General features: G+C 37.1%; 1 protein-coding gene across 1 annotated transcript in view; it reads left to right on the forward strand.

The window, feature by feature from the left end:
- The first annotated feature begins 2,520 nt into the window (after positions 1–2,520).
- Positions 2,521–19,384, forward strand: part of UNC13C (unc-13 homolog C) — a 591,739-nt gene continuing 574,875 nt past the window's right edge. The window contains exon 1 of the mRNA XM_057488818.1: positions 2,521–3,164. The gene's annotated coding sequence lies outside the window, so the exon portion shown is untranslated. The remainder of the gene's footprint in view (positions 3,165–19,384) is intronic.

A 19,384-nucleotide genomic window follows, 5' to 3' on the forward strand; every position in this document is an offset into this window, starting at 1 on the left:
GCTTTCTCAAAATTTCTCCTATTGCTTAAAGTCAAGTTAATGGGCAAGTTAACAGAATTAAACAAGAATGACACTTCTACTTGATCTTTATGGTTCAGTCAAATTTTGCTATCACTAAAAAGTTACCAGTGACCCAAACACTCTCATAAACCATAATGAGACAAATGATCTGGCTCACCTTTTGTCTTGGGATATAGAAGATACCCTAGAGATTTTATTCCTCCTGAAATGACTGCTGAAAGACTTAGAGGAGAACTGATCTTATTGTTTTAATCAGTCAACCTTTGAGTAAGTTTTAGGGCATGTACCTGTGGAGTGGTGAATATATATAAATGGAAATCATTCATTTCCTACCTGTTATTTAATGTTACTAGTCCAAGAATTTGGGAAGTTCTTTGCAGAAATAGAATGTTTCTTATTGACAAGGATGTGTAGGACACTGACTGCTGTATTCATGTCATTGTGATTATACATTATTCAAATCAGGTACTAAGCAGGTGAAAACTACCCATCAAGAGCCAAGGAAGTTTTGTTAGGGATTTTGGTGTCCCTGCAGGTCAATGAAGTCATAAAGCTCTGTCATTTTCTCCAGTAGTAACATATCTTATTAGCAGCTGGTGTCCCTCAGGTACATGATTCCTGTCACTTCCAGAGATGTAAACAGTTTCCATTTTAAAATATAAAACCAGAATCCTGATGATTACAGCTGAATAGTGCATTTATCAGAACTCAACACTGGCTATAGAGCATTCATGACAAGTTATTTTTTCTTAAAAACAGACTGGTGATCACCACCCCTGTTGTTACTTCCTCTCTGAGAGTATTTGAGTTAGAGCAATGTTTTCATACCTCTTTTTATTATATTACATACACGTTCTGGAGACCACTCAGGGTTGGGGTCCTCTTACTTATATTTCTTCCCATAGGCTTCAACATGTAAACCACTGAAACTGTATCCCAGTTTACTGGGGATTTAGACATTGCACTACACTGGGTGCTGTGGGCTCCCAGCTGAGCATGGGTGCAGCACTGTACTCTGGGCATTGCACGCCAAAAGAGAAGAAAAAGACTCCATGAGTAGGTACTCTTTCCTCTGTGTGTTGAAGGGCATTCTTCAAAACTGTGTATTGGCTAGCCTGAATTTTTCTCTTTTAAAAAGTCCTTTTTTGCCCTTTTAACAGTTTAGCAGTTTTCCTTTGCTACTCTTGAGTGCATACAGTCAGGGGCAGCAGAACTTTGTCCTGCCTGCCACTCTGGTGGGTGCTGGAGGCGGGGCTCACACTGCCCCAGTGTTTGTCCCCCTTCTCCTGATGCAGCCCATCAGACCTTGGGCAGCTGCTCGAGTCCATTAACAGTCACTGAAGCAGCGGGTGGAGGAAGTGTGCTGCTGTGAGCTAGAGGTGCGGCGCACGGCTAGGAATGGGAGGGCTTAGGCACCAGCATCTGAAAGGTATATTGTGTTAAACCTGGGGACAATTTTTTTTTACTCTTAGAGATATCATTTATTGTTTGTCACATAGAGTAGGTGGGATGTATTTTGCCACAGTTTTGCCAAAAATGCCATATAAGGCTTAACTGTTCATTTTGCTGGCAACTGTTATACCCTAAATATTTAGATGAGTCAATTCTAAAATTGGTCAAGGCATCTTCATCCCTAAATGTACTAAAAAATGCCTCACAAATTTACGTATATGCTTCTTATACTGTTTGATCTCAGCTGATAATTGACTATTCTTCAGTCCTGGCAGTATCCTTCCATTTTCTAAAAAAGCAAAGAAAAGTAAATAAAGACCAGATGCAGCCTCAAACCTACAAATTATTCCAGGTCTTGAGCTTCTCTAAGGCTCTATTTTAAGATCCAGTACTTTTTTCATTTGTTTGTTTCAACAGGAGAGTTAGAGGATAGAAAATGCTTAATTGATGGAAAGTGGGAGCTGTTACTCCCCCCACCTCCTCTACTCAGCAAAACTAAAAAGGAAAGCAAGCCCATTCAATTCCTAGCCAGATCTTTAAAACACTAACAGCAAAGAGGAAGACCTTATTTCTAAGTGAGAAACAAAACCTTTGTGTCACTCTAAATGCTCCACCATTTCCCACTTTGATTTGTGTATGTCTTCAATTCATGTTTCTGTGGTATCACTCAAATGGGTTTCCACACATTAAAAAGATGAAGGAAACCACCTGAGATGTGATAGCAACATCTCCTCCCTCTAAATAAGGGGTCCCGTTGGCCATCTTTCCGTGGCTAATCGGGAATTATACTGTGTGCCCTGGACTCTTCTTGATTCCAAGCACAGCCCGCTACATCTAAAACATACAAGTACCTAACAAATAGCTGTGTTATAAAAGAGGCTGCAACCGCGGCTAGCAGAACTGGCTGTGCAATTGAATCTTAGGTCATCACTCAGTGATAAAGGGAAAATGAGGCGGACAGGCTCGGGCATCCAGGAGATCTCCCCAGCGATGAAGCTGCGCCCCACACGGTTAGCTGTCAGTGCGGTGGTGGCGGCCACACCTGGCAGCAGCCACAGGGCACCTCCTGTGAGCAAGGGCTGCGGCTCAGCCTCCAGGAGCTGCTCTGGGCGGCGGCAAGGGCGGCAGCAGAGGGAGCCCAGGCGCTCCCGGCAGAGCAGGCTGGGGATCGCAGGGGCGGGGCTGCACCCCCAAGCTGCGCGGTGGCCCGCGCGGTGGAAGGTCCCGGCGCGCACTGAGCCGCGCTGCTCCTCACCCTTAAGGGCTGACGAAGCTTGGCGCTCGTCGGCGCACGGGAGACAGCCCATTTTGCTTTCCTAGAGCTCAGATTGAGAAATGAGCTGCTGAAGGAATTTGGCAGGAATTTGGCAATGAGGAGAGTGAAAGGCAGTTTCCTGCCAGCAGCTAAGTTGTGAAATTGCTTTGGAGGCAGCTGCCCCCGGAGCACAATAGAATTGACAAGAACGGACACCGGACACCGTTGCAGACCGCGGGCACGCCTGATTGCACTTGAGTCGGATCTCTGGGACGCAGCCCCGCTCGGCTTCTAACTATTTGTGGCTGAATAAAGGGAAGGAGAACAGAAACACGATTGCAAGTCGTATTCCTGAAAGGAAAACACATACACTCCAAAAGGAGGGGAGAAACAGCCCAGCTGGTGTGTAAATTTTTTAAAAAGGAGAATCCCTCAGGTATGTTCTCTTCCCCGTATGCGCTGCCTTCATCTACATGTAATTTTGTCTGTCTTTTCTTGTTGATTCTTTTTGTTTGCACTTTGAATCACAACCCTGGGGTTCCCTACGGTATTAGATGGATTTGTAAACGCTCCAGTGTTGGTAATATATATGGTTCTATTGAGGATTAGGCTTCTCAGTCATTGCTTTATTTTAAATGAAGAATGATACATGATTGTTTAGTTTCTGCTCAACTTTCAGGGGAATATCTGCTTAGGGTCAAATAAGGCTGGAATAAAAGGCTGGGATATTTCCTAATCTCATGGGATTTGGAGTTAAAAACAGAGCGAACAGAAAAGTTGAGGGCTTCTAGGAAGGGGTTAAAAGCTAAGATGTCATAGACAAGGACTGTGTCACCCAAGTGTTTTTCCAGCTCAGCACTGAGTCCGGAGCAAATTGAGCTTTACCAATGGTTCTGAATTTTGAGCTCTCCGTCAGTCCTTCAAGATAAAGATCCTGTAGATTTGCTTTCAAGAGGTGAATTTCTTAAATTGTTACTTGGTTCTTTTTTACAATTGTTCTCTGGTGCTGAAGGAGGCAGTCTAAAAAATTCCCTGTGCTCCAACAGCTTGAGTGAACCCTAACTTCTGCAATTACATCATCGATATACTTGTATAATAAAGAGAAAGACAGATATGGCAACAATAGTAATGTTGGCTGCCTTTAGTACCTAGGCTGAGATGACAAAGCTTAAAGTCAATTTCCCCTATTAGGCTTTTAAAAAGAAAGAGGAAAGAGGTGGGTTGGAAATACTATGCATTTCCTTAAAAAGCTGAGAATGTAAGTTTATCTCATTTTGAATGAATTATAAATGGAGTGCTTTTAAAAATAATCGTACTGTCTTTACACTTCAATACATCATTCTCATAAAAGTGGATAAAATTGGCAATAAATTAAACATATGTGTATTAAATCCAATGAGCTTTTACAGGAGAGGAGGAAAAACAAGAGTGAGAAAGTTTACTACATTTTTGTGTGTATAAAAAATATTCATAGAGTAAGTGTTGTTAATACAAAGAGTTAATGCAAAGCTCTAGGACCTTGACTTTTAGTTAATGTTGGTCTGCCTATTCTTATGAATAGATTCCATCTATTCAGATGGAATAGAGGTAAATGAGATTTAAATTATAAGTTATGCATACTATAAAGTAAATCACCACCTTGCTCTTTTAAAACTAAAACATCATTTTTGCCAAATGGTAGTAATCCAGAGCACTGATTTAGGTCACAACAGAATGAGGAAGTCAGTTTAAAAAATTCCACGTATTACTATAATAACAATATCAAAATATGGTAAGCAACTCCTGGTCCAGAAGACTGATTTGGAAGATGGGCAAAGAGTTGAGTGCATTCATTAGTAGAGGGTGGAAAAAGTGCATGTCTTCTTTGTTGACATCTTATATAGGTACTGTTATAATATCTGTGGAAGAAACACTATAGCGATGATACAACAGTAATTTTACTGAATTCATTAAATGATTGTTTCTCACACTCATGAATAAACTGAACTAAAATAATTTAAAAGAATATTTGAAACTGTCATATACAAAGTTACCTTTTCAAACTACAATGGGATTCTGTTGAGTAAATGATTTCAATAGAATTGTGGACTTGGATTTAATGTGGAAAAACATATGGATTTATTTCCCAGCATCTGATTATTCATTGTTACACTTCCATTGTAGAGATTTGGGAACTTCTTCCAGAAATTGTCATCACCATGTGCTTGGATAAATCCATGCCCAGGTGAAATACAAAGTAAACATGTTAGATAAGAAAGAATTCGCTTTCCATGTGCTTATTATTAACAAAGTAAACTATTTGCCCTTTAGACCATCTAAAAGCTTTTATGGTTGCTAGTTTTTAAATATGAAGCAATGAACTATGTGGTGCACAGAACTCTTAAGAGCCAATAGATCATTGTAAATAGATGACAACTGCAGTAATTCCCTTTTCAACAACAAATTATATAAAGTGTGTGTGTGTAAGGGTCAGTTGAGAAGGGAATGTCCTTTATGTCTTTGCTGATTTAGGGCAAATCTGTGATTTTTGAATGTCAGTACACTTTTGGTATCATATCTTTTCCCAGTGCTCCATTCACTTTCATTTCTATTGACCTACTCAGCTAATGCAATGCACAGACTCTACTGTGAGCTTTTTGAGACATTGTGCCACCTGTACATCATCTTCCAGTTTTTAATAACACTAGTTTCTACTATTTACTCTCTGTCCCATAATCCTTAGTGCAGAAGGACTTTCTACAGAATTTTTGAAATAGGAATCATCTTCCCACTTGAAAAAGTATTTTTGCTTTTCAACTGGAAATTTTGGGAGTTTTAAATATATATACCAAATTTGTTTTCAAAATACACCTTTACAGATAGAAAGCTATTTTCTAACTATATTATAGTTTATACTTAATATCAACTTAATATGATAACATATATTTAAAATATTAACACTCAAGCAATAATTACAAATTCAAGGATATATCTGCATCTTTTATTGTCATTAGTGTTGTTATAAATCCTTTCTGGAATTTAAGTTTTTTATGCTTGGATGACTACTTTCCATTTCACTTCTAGCTTAAAAAAAAGTGGGGGACATATTAATATCCCTCCCAGTTTGTAGCTTTTGAGCATTCAGGGTACTGAATGCTCAGTTCTCTAATCTCTGTAGAGATGCTGGCTGCCACAGCAGTGTTTGCTCCACTTCTGGGTTTTTAAGGCTTAGTTAGGATGACAGGTGGTATCGTAAATTCTAGATCGGAAGTCCTCCAGAGGAGAAGTAGGTATCTAGACTCACTGAATCATTTCTCCTCTTGTGATCCAAGAGGCGTAAATGTTTCCTGTCTCTTGCATATCATAGTTATACAGGTTAGCTGCAGTATTAGAAATTGATAAAATCTTGATATGTGGGAAAATTTTATATTATTTTGCTTACACATAAAGTGTTTATTTTTATTTTTATTATTAAGGTATCACTGATATACACTTTTATGAAGGTTTCACATGAAAAACATTGTGATTACTACATTCACCCATATTATCAAGTTCCTCCACCCATACCCCATTGACGTCACTGTCCATCAGTGTAGTAAATGTCACAGAGTCACTACTTGTCTTATCTGTGCGACACTGTCTTCCCCGTGACCCCCACACATACCATATGTGCCAATCATAATACTCCTCAATCCCCTTCTCCCTCCCTCCCCACTTACTCTCCCCTACCCCTATCCTTTGGGAACCGCTAGTCCCTTCTTGGAATCTGTGAGTCTGCTGCTGTTTTGTTCCTTCAGTTTTGCTTCCTTGTTATACTCCAAAAATGAGGGAAACCATTTGGTACTTGTCTAATAAAGTGTTTTGTGGACATAAATGCTGGTTAGCAAGATAAAAACTCAACATTTTAAATTATACTCAGGGTTTTCAAAGTATTTTTTCAAGTAATCAGAGAAGATGGCTTCCCTTTAAAATACTTTCTTGTCTTCCTTAGACTTTTACAGTCACACCCTTCAACTCTCGTCTATTCCCGGCAGCCAGTCTTTGTTTGCTCAAGTCCTATGTTTAGGGAAAAACATATTTTTTTGGGTGAGCATTCTGGCTCTTGAGTACCTGGGTGTACTACGTCTTCTGGATAGATTACAAAAAATGTTTTTCTTAGAAATATTTTGTTTCATGTGTTTTATAAGTTGAAACAACATACTCTAGAAGTAGCTTTTCCAGGCATATTAAACCCCAGGAAATGAAAAAGAAAAGAAACAGAGTGGCTATCAGATAAGGAAGACTATTTCTATTTTACAGGTGAAAAGAATTGATGACTTAGGCATGATCACCGAGGCATGTCTCTAAGAGGGGAAACTGTTGACCTAATCTGAGAAAAACTGAAGTAGGAACAGCCATGTTTGAATCACATCATTGTTAAGTGGTACATGGCTGAAAAAACCTGAACTGCTTTTTTTTAATCAGTGAGAACTAGAAATATTTCCAATCAAATGAAAATTGAGAATTAATATATACATTTCAATAAGAGTCTGGTACTTAATGCTATCCAGTAGAAAATACTAGAATTAGTCAATTCCTAGTTCAGTCTCCAACTGACTGGGTAAATGTGAGCTGTCATTTTTCTATGCATTGGTTCACCATCTGTAAAGGAAGAATGATGTTCATGAAGTTCTCAGATTCAGAAAATCTGTAAAATCTGTATAATGCAGACTAGAGAGTAGAACTCCGACTGAAAGATGCTGTAGAATTACTTGACTCTAATTTGCTTCTCCTAAGGCTAAGGGTTTATAAATATCACTAACCTGCCTGATAACTTGAAAAAAGCATTGTTAATACTTTTAGGACTTTTACAAAATTTGTCAACCTGTTTTCTTTCATACAGTAAAGCAATGAATGATCCACATTGGTTTAATCATTTTTCATGTAATGGAATATTTTGTATAAAGCCCTGTATTTGTGAGTCATAAAATATTGGCTGTAGTTCTGGTTGAAGAGCTGGCATACCATTGCCAGATTCATTGTCCTAAAAAAATGTCTTGATCATGGCACATACTACTCCCTACTCAAAAACCTTCAAGTATACCACATTGTCCATAAAATAAAGCCTAAACATTTAGTGTGGAAAAACACGTCTTTTATAACCAGATCTCAGGCTGCTTATCTTTACCTTCCTTGCTTTACCTTCCTCTAGTTCTTTACCCAATCTCAGTCCCAATTAAACAGATTAATCATAGTTTCCAAATACTGAAATTTTATGCAATTATATAGTACTAAATTATTTGCACAATTCATTTGGTGATGCATCACATAACTTTCATGAGATTTCTCTTTGGTCTTGATCTATTGTTTAAACCTTTATTGTTCCATATAACTTAAAAAAATCCTAGGAAGACTATAAACCCATTAAGTATAGTATATGTATAAACTTCGGTGAGTTATTTAAAATTTCTGTGTCTTAATATTTCAACCAGAAAATAATGACATCATAAAGCGCATGCTTCACTGAGTTTTCATGAAGATAAGGAAATGATAAGATTTAGTGCCCAAGGAATACTGGCTATTATTAATCATAGTTATGTTCATATTCCTCATTACCTTGTGTATAGAAGGTGGATATTCAGTACATTTGTTTCCTTTTACATTTAACTTGAATTCTACAATATCATTGGTTATTAGAAGAAAACACTGGTAATGGAAGGAGGGAGACTTGTGTGTAGAGTAGGAAGTAAGAGAAAGAAAAAATAAAGTCAGAAAGAGAAACACAAACCTTTACTGTGACTTTAAAATAGTAATTGCCTCAGCAACTACATTTAGAACAGAATGGAATAGCTTTGAATAACTTATTTTTTTATTAAATTGAGGGCCTGAGATTCCAATATTCTCAGTGTGTTTTTCATAGTATTATGAGGCAGCAAATCTTAATGAATTTCTGTATTACAGATGATAGGGTTTCATGAAGTCTGCCACTGTAAAATGCTCCCGGGTATAAGGAGAGAAATTAGAGTAAGACCAGCAACCTTGATTCATTGTCATTATTCACAGCTTTGACCTCAGGAGGCCCTCACTAGCTCTATGGAAAATGTCAAGGTCTAGTGTTCATGTAGCTCATGAACAGAACCACTGAAAGGCAGATGTGTAGCTTTAAGAGAGGTAAAAGATGAACAGTCAAAAACATGGGGGCTGACTGACTTCATTTAGTTCAGAACCACATCACATTACAGGTCCATGAAAGCTTGCTATGGCATTTGTCTTCCTGTTCTTGATCAAGGATTCTGAGACCAGGTACTGCTTTTTTTTTTCTCAGTTTGGTGTTTCTAGTAACAATACTTTGCTCATCTGCTCTGCGTCCCATATCTTCCCTCACTTCCTTCAGTCTACATCTTCTTGTTTCAACTTCAGTTGATGAGCTAGGATGTGGTCTGTGTTTCTCCTGTTTACTACTACAGCATATCCAACTTGTGTCCACATTCCTGGCCTTTACTACCCTAACTCCTGCTTTATGGAAGCTAACTTTCATTGGATTCAAAAGAAGCTGCAATTATAGAAATAAATCCAGGAACTTTCCAATGGTATTTTCTTCAGTTTTTTAGAAGGAACTACTAGAGCATCTATTTATTCTCAGGTAGGAAGCAGTGTGGCTGATTATAGACTGGTGCTTTCCCCTGCAGTATTTCATAAGGGAGGAAAATTTCACTCCCCACCAAAAAAGAGTAAATGTGGCATCTGAGGAAAATCTGCCTTAATTCCTTGGTTAATCTTGAAATCTCTAAATTTCTCAAAAGTAATTATAAGAGGAGGGACTGCCAGTTAGTCAGGGCAAAGTATGATCAACTCTAGATTCTACTGAGAATAAAACTTGAGTCTGGCTTTGTAAGTTCTTTGTGAATTTCTAGATTTCATATTACCTTCCTCTTAAGATACCTGACACTATCAGCCCTGGTGAACTTGTGTCATCATTGATTCCAATTGTCTGCATTTCAGGCCCTCCTCACAAGATTTTGTTTGCTGATGGGTGTGTTTGGAACATAAAGCTTCCTTCTGTGAAAATTAAGATATTTCTTAGAATGCAGAGAATTTTAAAAGTCTACAAGATGTGACATTGTAACTGTGGGGACAGGAATTTCTGGCCCGGAGTGAGTCCTCTATGAAATTGGTGAAACTGAAATAAGTAAAGGGAAAGGGTAAGTTGGGAGAAAGCCTTTTATTCGTTACAACTGCTAGCCTGGCATGGCTCCTGTCCATTCTCATGGCTGCGACTTGTTCTCTCCTTCCCCCACTGCACTTCCCAGCAGGAACTCCATGGCTGGGACCTTGGTGACTGGCAGGTGCCAGACCAATTACACACCAGGAATGAAGGGGAAGAGAGAATGGATTTTTTCTCTTCATCCCTTACCCCAGATCAATGGGAGGCTCTGCAGTGGTAAACACCTATTGACATGTAAATAACTAAGGCTAGGTGGGAGATTCTGGAAATTCTGCCATTTGCCCCACAGACATAAATTTTAAGTGTCAAATTTAATTGGCATTATAAAACTCTAGATATGGTTTAAAAAGATATTATAGGAGCACCAAGAAAGTACTTTTCAAAGTAGTTACTGTTTCTGGATGCCTATTTTTCAGCTGTTTCTCAGGTAATCCACATATTGTGTTGCTTTTCATTGTGAAATCAATCTTTTAGTTGAGTTTTCTAAAACTCCTACAGGGCAGATGATTTACTGTACTGCTTAATACTAGATTAAAATGGATCAAAAAATAAAGCCTGTTCATATTTTCGTGAAAAGAAATTTGTTACTATATGTCTGTGAACATTAATTAGTGATAAATCAATCTGAAATCTAATGGAGAGATATAGTGACTCCTACTTCTTAGGAATTAAAACATTAGTGAACAATTAACCAATTTGTGGCAGTAACTTTGGAACAAGGATAAATATAATAGATATTTATAGGTGACAATACTACTTAAAGATTAAGACATCATCTTATGTCTTCAATATTGTACAGTAATGACATATACTCATTATGACGGCATGGAAGATTCTCAAGGCTTTCCTCTTAATGCTTTCTACATTATAAAATATTAAATTATGCATAGCATAACTGGCCTTTAATACTTTCTAGTTATTTGACATTGATAATTAGATAATTTAGATAAACATGCATTTCCTATTTAGTTAAATAACACAATGTTAATAATCAGTGATAGTTAGCTGGGTAATTAATATTCTGTTTATTTGGTAGAGAAATAGTTGAAATGGCCTTTGGAAAGTAAGTTAACTGTTATATGGATTGATTATTGGTACTGAGGGAAATATTCTGTCCCAAGATCACAGACCTGGCTCCCAACATATCATCTTGTAGGAGGAAAACAAGTGGCTATAAAAAGGAATAGAAAGGAATTGTTATGTAAAATCCATCTCCTTCCCAGAAAAGCAATTCAAAGCCAGAAACCTACTAAAAGAAAGCTAGAACATCAACTCTATACATGAAAGAGTATATTTTTATAATTCTGTGTACTACAAGGCTTATCTCAATTACGTTTTGCTTAGATCACTACAGAAATTAGTCTGTGGGTCCTGAGGACTCAGCGGGTGGCTACAGAAGAAGGTAGGGCAGGAGTGTCACAGATAACAGGAGAAAGCCACGCTTGGATTTGAAACAATGTCCACAAAATCCACATTTCAGAAATCCCAACACACCAAGGTGACTGTGTTTACAATTTTCTGTTCTTGCTATATGCCTTAGACTTCCTGAGGGACATCGCTGGTACCTTTCTGATTAAGAGGTGTGTATCTTGCCTCTTGTGTTGCTGCCTTTGTCCTAATTAGACGAGCCATAAAACATTTAGAGTCTAGGGGATTCCTTCTGTGTTAATTACAGAGCTGTGAGTAGCTTTTGCAGAAATGAAGCAAGTTCAATTTCAGACAAGATGGGTCTGTGTAGTTTTAACGTGTGGTTGCCTGTCCTATGCAGAGGCCAAAAGTCTTGGCTTTCCAGACACCTCACTCCATCACCATCTAGTCTGCCCTGAATTTCTAGTGCCTGTATTTGCCTTCTCTTCTATTCACCAGATTGTGAGCTTCTTGAGAGCAAGACTAGTTCCATAGTTCTCCTTGCTGCAAAACTGGGAGAATGCTTACATTTATTAGTTGCAGAGAAAACACCCTGGTGAATTAAAATTGTTCTGATGGAAGCAGTTTGTCTGTATTTGACATTTTTAATAACAAAGGATAATGCTTAAAAGAGTTTTTCTTGACATTTTAAAGAAGAGGAGATGACATAGACTATAATTATTGGTCAAAGAGAACATTCCAGGCACAGGAAATGATTGTGGGGCAAAAAGAAGTACTAGTCATTGGGAGGCGAGAGCCGCAAGCTGTTTTTGTTGATATTTAAGACCTTTTGGGCACTTCACTATGCTGTTTACAAGGAATGTGAAAACGAATTTAAAAAAAAAAGGACCTGCCATCAAAAGCTCTTACATCTATTGGGGAAGGGAAACATTAACAAAAATTATTATGTAAGGAGTGGATTAAGGGGGTTTGACAAAGTAGTGAATGTGAATGTGGGCAAAGTATGAACTACAAATGGAAGGAATGAATTGTGAGATTCTGTATTGCAACAGTGATGGTTCTGGTGAAGAGGAAATGAAAGGGCATTCTATTCAAGCAAAAAGGTAAAGAAATGTCTTGGATTAGAGCAGAGAATATATGGTGAGGAGTAGGGCATTTGGTAGGACTGAATATCATGAAATAGGCATCAAAGAAGTAATTTTTTATGGAAATCATAGAAAATACTATGATTTATTGAAATCGCTTGCTGAAATAACACCATTGTATCCCTGAAACCTTGTGCAGGTTACAACACATAGCCAGGGCTCAATGAGTATTTGTTGGGTGAATGAATAAAGTGTTACCTCCATATTGTCAGTATTTTAAAAAACTTTTGAACTGAAATCCAAATTTCTAACTGGTTAGATTCCTCTTGAATATGTACTTCTTTCTTTATCTTCACTAGGAACCTATTCTGTGTAGACTACTGTGCAGGTCCTAGGATTTCAAAGAACTATCTTTATTTTTAGTTTATTTTTATAAAGAACTGTCTTTCAAAGGTGAAGTTTATAGCCTTATTAGGGAGCGAAGACATAGACGCTATGCTTTGTGTGAGTAGAACTTTACAGAGTAAATTGAGCTGTTTCTCTGATGTCAGCATATTATTCAGTATTTTGGAATCTGTTAAATAAATGCCTCTCTTCCACATTGTGATCAGATATTTCTCACCTCAACACTATGGCTGAATTTGCACTTACCAATGAAGGCAAGGCCATGCAAACTCAATTATGATCTTGGGAAGCTGTCAACAAATTTTGATTAATAAGCACTGCTTAACTGTTAAAAAAAAAAATAAAGGACAATCTTTCTTGGTTCCTGCTTGAAATAATAGCTTGGTAAGAAATTCAGGAATGAAAATAGAAAAAAAAAATCATAGCCCAAACAATTTCTAAAGACATGAAAGCAAGACAAAAGCCTTTAATTAAAACTAATTTCTCATACCATTAAATCTATAGATTTCTTCTTTGGAAAACAGGATTTTGTGTTTTGTTCATTATGCTACATAAAACCTATTTCCTTTTTTATACTATTGAATGCAAACACAGCCAAGTACAGACCAGAAGGAGGATTATTTCTGATTGTGTTCAGGTATTTCTTAGTTTATATACCATGTGGGTTTCCAAATTTTATGCTAGGAGGTATCAATCTAAATTCTCTGGAGAATTGGCTTTTTGTTTTCTGGAAAATTATGCTAAATACCCTTGTCAATCAACTATCAAACCATTGATTTACGTGTTTTTTAAATATACCCTTGGTTGCGCTGATGCATAAGTAAACTTTTTTTCTTTTTAAAGAACATGCAGCATGATCACTGTCTGTGCCTTCCATTTTTAAGAGGAGCTGTTTGTTGTAGGTGCTGACATATAACATTGCAACAGCCATGCATATCAGTTTTGGCGGTCATGAGGAAAAACTGGGCTTCAGGGCCTAAGAATGCAGTAATGTTTCTTTCAGTGATCCGGGCCACTATTCCTAAGCAGGGCAATGAGATAGGATTGCTGATTGGGAGAGACAGCTCTCCCAAGAGGTAAACAAGCTATGACAACTATGAATACCTCTGTTTCCTTACCTTAACCCAATTCTCCATCCTGATACGTGTGTGTGTTTGATCCCTCACCCTATTAAAACATACCTGGTTTGTATCTCGTTCCTCTGCTTATTTGGAACTCTTTAAATTATTCCAAAATGCAGATAATTATTCCATGTGTACCCAGAGTCATCTATGAAGGAGAGATCACTAATAAAGAATAAAGAAAGAATTATAGAGCTTTCAAGAGAACCCAACAAGAGATTAGGGAGATTAAATGCAGAGCAGGGACTTTCTCTCTCATCTTCTTGCCAAGAAATTGGTGACACAACTAGCTTCAGTTGGCTTATACACATTTATTGGGAGTCATGCCTAAGCATTATATGATAACATTTTTAAGTCTCTTATTCTAAAAAGTCACAGTAGTGGTAAATGTACATATTTTTCCTACCTTACACCCCATTCCAAAAACTATAAATTTTCTTTATATTTTCATGTTTATTGTGTAAGTAGATTTTTTTTACTAAAAAAAATTTGAACTTGTAGAGAATGAAAAAAAATCATTAAAAGAAAATAAACTAGGTGCACCGGAAGTAGCAAAATAGTTCTTATTTATTTGGTAAGATTTCAGGGCCATGAAGCGCTCACATTTGGAAACAGAAACAGAAACAATCCTCACCTTCTCCCCTAAGAATTAATGATGTTTTAATTGTACTTTATTATTTCTCCAAATATCCCAAAAGAGTAAATAAGTAAGGTTGCATCAGTTTTTAACAATATAGTTATCGGATTCTTTCCGGAAAATTGTGGTAGCTAAGGTAAGATCTGAATAATTGGACACTTGAGGCAGAGAAAAGAATCCTTAAGTGGGACAGAAAAGATGAACAAAGAAGCCAGGTTGCTGGGAACAAGGTTTATTTACTCCACAAACTGCATTTTTAGGGCTAGGAATTTCTGTGCCCTTCAGCTCCAGGGTTCAGACCAAATGGCTGAGAGCTCCTTTAGATGCTAGGAAATTTTTAGTTTAGAATAGTGTTCTACGTTTGAATATATCTGGGAGATGAAGAATGTACTTTGGAGACACAATTTCTAATAAAGATCCATTAAGAAAGATTTCTTTTTGAAAAATCTTTGAGGCATAATTGACATAAAACACTGTATTGATTTCAGCTGTGCAACAAATGATTTGATAATTGTATGCATTGTGAAATGATCACCAGGATAAATCCGGTTCCCATCCATCACTATATAAAGTTCAGTTTTAGGATTTACTTTCTTGGAAACTTTGAAGTATACTCTACAATATTGTTGACTCTAGTCACCATGGTATACAGTATATCCCCATGACTTACTTATTTTATAACTGGATGGTTGAACCTCTTGATCCTTTCAACCATTATGCCCACTCCTCAACCCTCTTCCCCACTAACAAATGCCATTCTGTTCTCTGTATCTATGAGTTTGTTTAATTTTGTTGTGTTTGTTCATTTGTTCTGTTTTTTACATTCCACATAAAAGTGAAATAATATGATAATTGTCTTTATCTTACCCATTTCACTTAGCATAATTCCCTCAAGGTCCATCCAGTTGATGCAAATGGCAAGATTTCATTGTTTTTTATGGCTGAGTAGTACTCCTGTGTATTTGTGCATGTGTATAAATATATATTACATCTTCTTTATCCAATCACTTATTGATGAACACTTAGGTTATTTTCATATCTTGGCTATTGTAAATAATGTGGCAATGAACATAGGGGTATATATATATTTTTGAATTAGTGTTTTCATTTTCTTCAGATAAATACCAAGAAGTAGAATTGCTAGATCATTCCGTAGTTCTGTTTATAACTTTTTGAGGAACTTACATACTGTTTTCCATAGTGGCTGCACCAATTTAATTCCTATGAATAGTATGCAATGGTCCCCTTTTCTCTACATCCTCAACAACACTTGCTATTTCTTCTCTTTTGATAATAGCCATTCTAGCAGGTATAAGGTTATAGCTCTTTATAGTTGTGATTTGCATTTCCCTGATGATTAGTGATGTTGAGCCTCTTTTCATGTGCCTCTTGGCCATCTCTACATCTTCTTTGGGAAAATGTCTACTCAGGCCCTCTCCCAACTTTTTAACTGAATTTTTTTCTATTGAATTTTATGAATCCTTTATATATTTTGGATATTAATTCTTTATTGGATAAATGACTTGAAAATAGATTCTCCCATTCGGTAGATTATCATTTCATTTTGCTGAGGATGTCCTTTGCTGTGCAAAAGCATTGTAGTTTGATGTCACCCCATGTGTTTGTTTTTGCCTTTGTCGCCTTTGCTTTTGGAGTCAAATGCAAATATTCATCACCAAAATCGACATCAGGTGACTTATTCCCTATGTTTCCTTCTCAGAGTTTTATGGTTTCAGGAATTACAGTCAAGTCTTCTAAAATCCATTTTGAATTAGTTTTTGTGTATGGTGTAAGGTAGTGACCTACTTTTAGTCTTTTATATATGGTGGTCCAGTTTTCACAGCACATTTGTTGAAGAGACTGTCATTCCCCTACTGTATGTTGCCTCCTTTGTCAGAAGTTAATTGACCATATTTGTTTGAGTTTATTTCTGGGTTCTCTGTTTTGCTCCATTGATCTATGTGTCTGTTTTTATGCCAATACCATATGGTCTTAATTACAATAACTTTGTAATATAGTTTGAAATCAGGAAGCATGGTGCCTTGAGATTTGTTCTTCTTTCTCAAAACTTTGTTGGAGGAGGGTCTTATTTCATTTTTAATGGCTGCTGGCTGCTGACTGATGAGGGTGGTGGTTGCTGAAGGTTGGGGTGGCCGTGGCAAGTTCTTAAGTAAGACAATGATGAAGCGCTGATTGACTCTTCTTTCCATGAATGATTTCTCTGTAGCATGGATGCTGTTTAATAGCATTTTGCCCACGGGACAACTTCTTTCAAAATTGGAGTCCATCCTCTCAAATCATGCTGCTGCTTCACCAACTAAGTTTTTGTAATATTCCAAATTCTTTATTGTCATTTCAGCAGTCTTCACAGCATCTTCACCAGTAGATTCTGTCTTAAAAAACCACTTTCTTTGCTCATCCATCAGGAGCAACTCCTAGCCCTTTAAAGGTTTAACAGAAGACTGCAGCAAATCAAATAATAAAAATGAAAAAGTTTGAAATATTGTGAGAATTACCAAAATGTGACACAGAGACATGAAATGAGCAAATGTTATTGGAAAAATGACTTGCTTGACAGAGGGTTGCCACAAACCTTTAATTTGTAAGAAACGTAGTATCTGTGAAGCGCAGTAAAACAAATCATAATAAAATATCTGTCTGCATGTTTACCTTTACCAGTGAGATTTTTACTTTCATATATTTCCTTGTTATTAATTTGTGCCATTTCTTTTCAGCTTAAAGAAGTCCCTTCAACATTTTTAGTAAGACTAGTGTATTGGTCAGGAACTCTTTTAGCTCCTGCTTGCCTGGAAAACTGTCTCTCCTTCAGTAATAATGGTGACTCTGTCAGGTAGAGTATTTTTGGTTTTTTCCTTTTATTACTTTGAATATGTTATGTTCCTCCCTTCTGGCCTGTGATATTTCTACTGAAAAATCTGCTAATGGTTTTATAGGGTTTCCCTTTTATGTAACAAGTTGTTTTTCTCTTACTGCTTTTAAGGTTCTTGTTATATTTAACTTTTGACATTTTGATTATAATGTGTCTTGGTGGGGATCTCTTTGGGTTCATCAATTTGGAACTCTCTGTGTTTTCTGGACCTGAATGTCTGTTTTCTTCCTCACATTAGTGAAGTTACCAGCCTTTATTTCTTCAAATAACTTTTCTGTGCCTTTCTTTTGCTCTTCTTCCGAGAACCCGATAATATGAATGTTACTCTTGTTGATGTCCTATTGGTTTCCTTAAGCTATCTTCACTTTTAACAATTCTTTTTTCTTTTTGTTATTCTGATTTGGTGAGTTCCATGCCCTGTCTTCCAGTTCACTAATCTGTTTTTCTGCTTCATCTAGTCTGTTGGTGAACACCTCCAGTGTGTTTTTCAGTGCAGTTTTGTATTCGCCAGCTTCTGTGACTTCTCTTTGGTACATTTTTATATTTGTTATCTCTTTATTGAAGTTCTCACTGCCTTCATACATTCTCCCAACTTTGGTGAGCATCATTATTATCAGTACTTTGAACCATTTATCAGGTAGACTGTTTATCTCCATTTTGTTTTTCTGAGATTTTATCTAGTCCTTTCATTTGGAACATAGTTTTCTGTTTCCTCATTTGCTTAACTCTTGTTTCTATGAATTAGCTGAAACAGCTACCTCAAGAATGATTTCATAAGTTCTCTACAGAGCCTTTTCAGTAGAATGTTTATTATATTTAAATAGATAATTAGGTAATTTATATTCAAATTATGTTTCCCTGATATAAGTATATATTTTTTATATTTTGTAGGTTGTCTATTTAATGTAGTGATATGAAGTGAAGGGACTTTGGATTTTCAAATCCTGTGTTCGAACACAGGCACTACCACTTTCTAGAATTGTGATGTTAGGCAAGGTGCTGAGCTGGACCAGAACCTAGTTTCCCCCTTTTTGCAACAGGAATAGTGTAATCATTTTGAAGAGTTTTGTTGCCATTGTTAAGTGAGGTAAGTTTCAGAATACTCAGCATAGTGCCTGGAACAGAGCAAGCTGATATTAAATGGCAGAAAATATTATTATTATTTGTTACATATTAGCTGCCTCTGCTACTTATGATACACTGTGAAAATTAAGATAACATATTTGTATCTGGAGTCATGGTAAAACTTAAAGTCAGAACTAGGGCATATTCAGGGACAGTGTGGGAAAACCTTGAACTGGTGTCTGTGCCAGTTCAGGAGCCAAGACTCCCATTAGTTGACAGCCATTCCCAGAGTCTGACTCAAAGGAATAAATCCCTTGGTCCGGAGGGTATCACACCCTGGTGTCCATTACAGTCTGCCCTGTGTGCCCCTCAAAGCCACTTGATTCAGATGGCAAAGTGACACCATCTAGGGTAGCTGGTGGGTCTATTTTTCTGAGGAAACTTACATGAAGAATGTTATTGGAATGAGATAGAGCCCTTGTAATTGCAGCTGCTCTCAAGACCACAGTACATCTCCCTCCTATAGCTCCAGTTCAGGTACTCCCTCCCCATGTCCAGCACCTCTCATTGCCTAGCCTGGGTGGTTTACCTGATGGGGTGACTGAGATTACCATCCCTAAGGTGTCTGAGCCCTTCCTCATTTTGCCATTCTTAGACATTTACTATCAGATCACACAGGGGATTTGTGAAAAGTTTCCTCAGTGGTTTATCTAGGTGCAAAAGATATTTCATCTTGTTCCCATAGTGTAATTTCAGCTCTATATTCTTTGAATGATTAGAGTCAGTTTCTCATGCCATAAGTCTAAAGAGAACATATGGCAACCACATCTCAAGATTTCATGGTGGTGTTTTCACTGTGTGTCCTCACAGAAGCATCTTCCTCTGGGAATCAGGTGCTTTAT

Source organism: Manis pentadactyla, chromosome 11 (assembly GCF_030020395.1).
Source record: "Manis pentadactyla isolate mManPen7 chromosome 11, mManPen7.hap1, whole genome shotgun sequence".
NCBI classification, from domain to species: Eukaryota; Metazoa; Chordata; class Mammalia; order Pholidota; family Manidae; genus Manis; species Manis pentadactyla.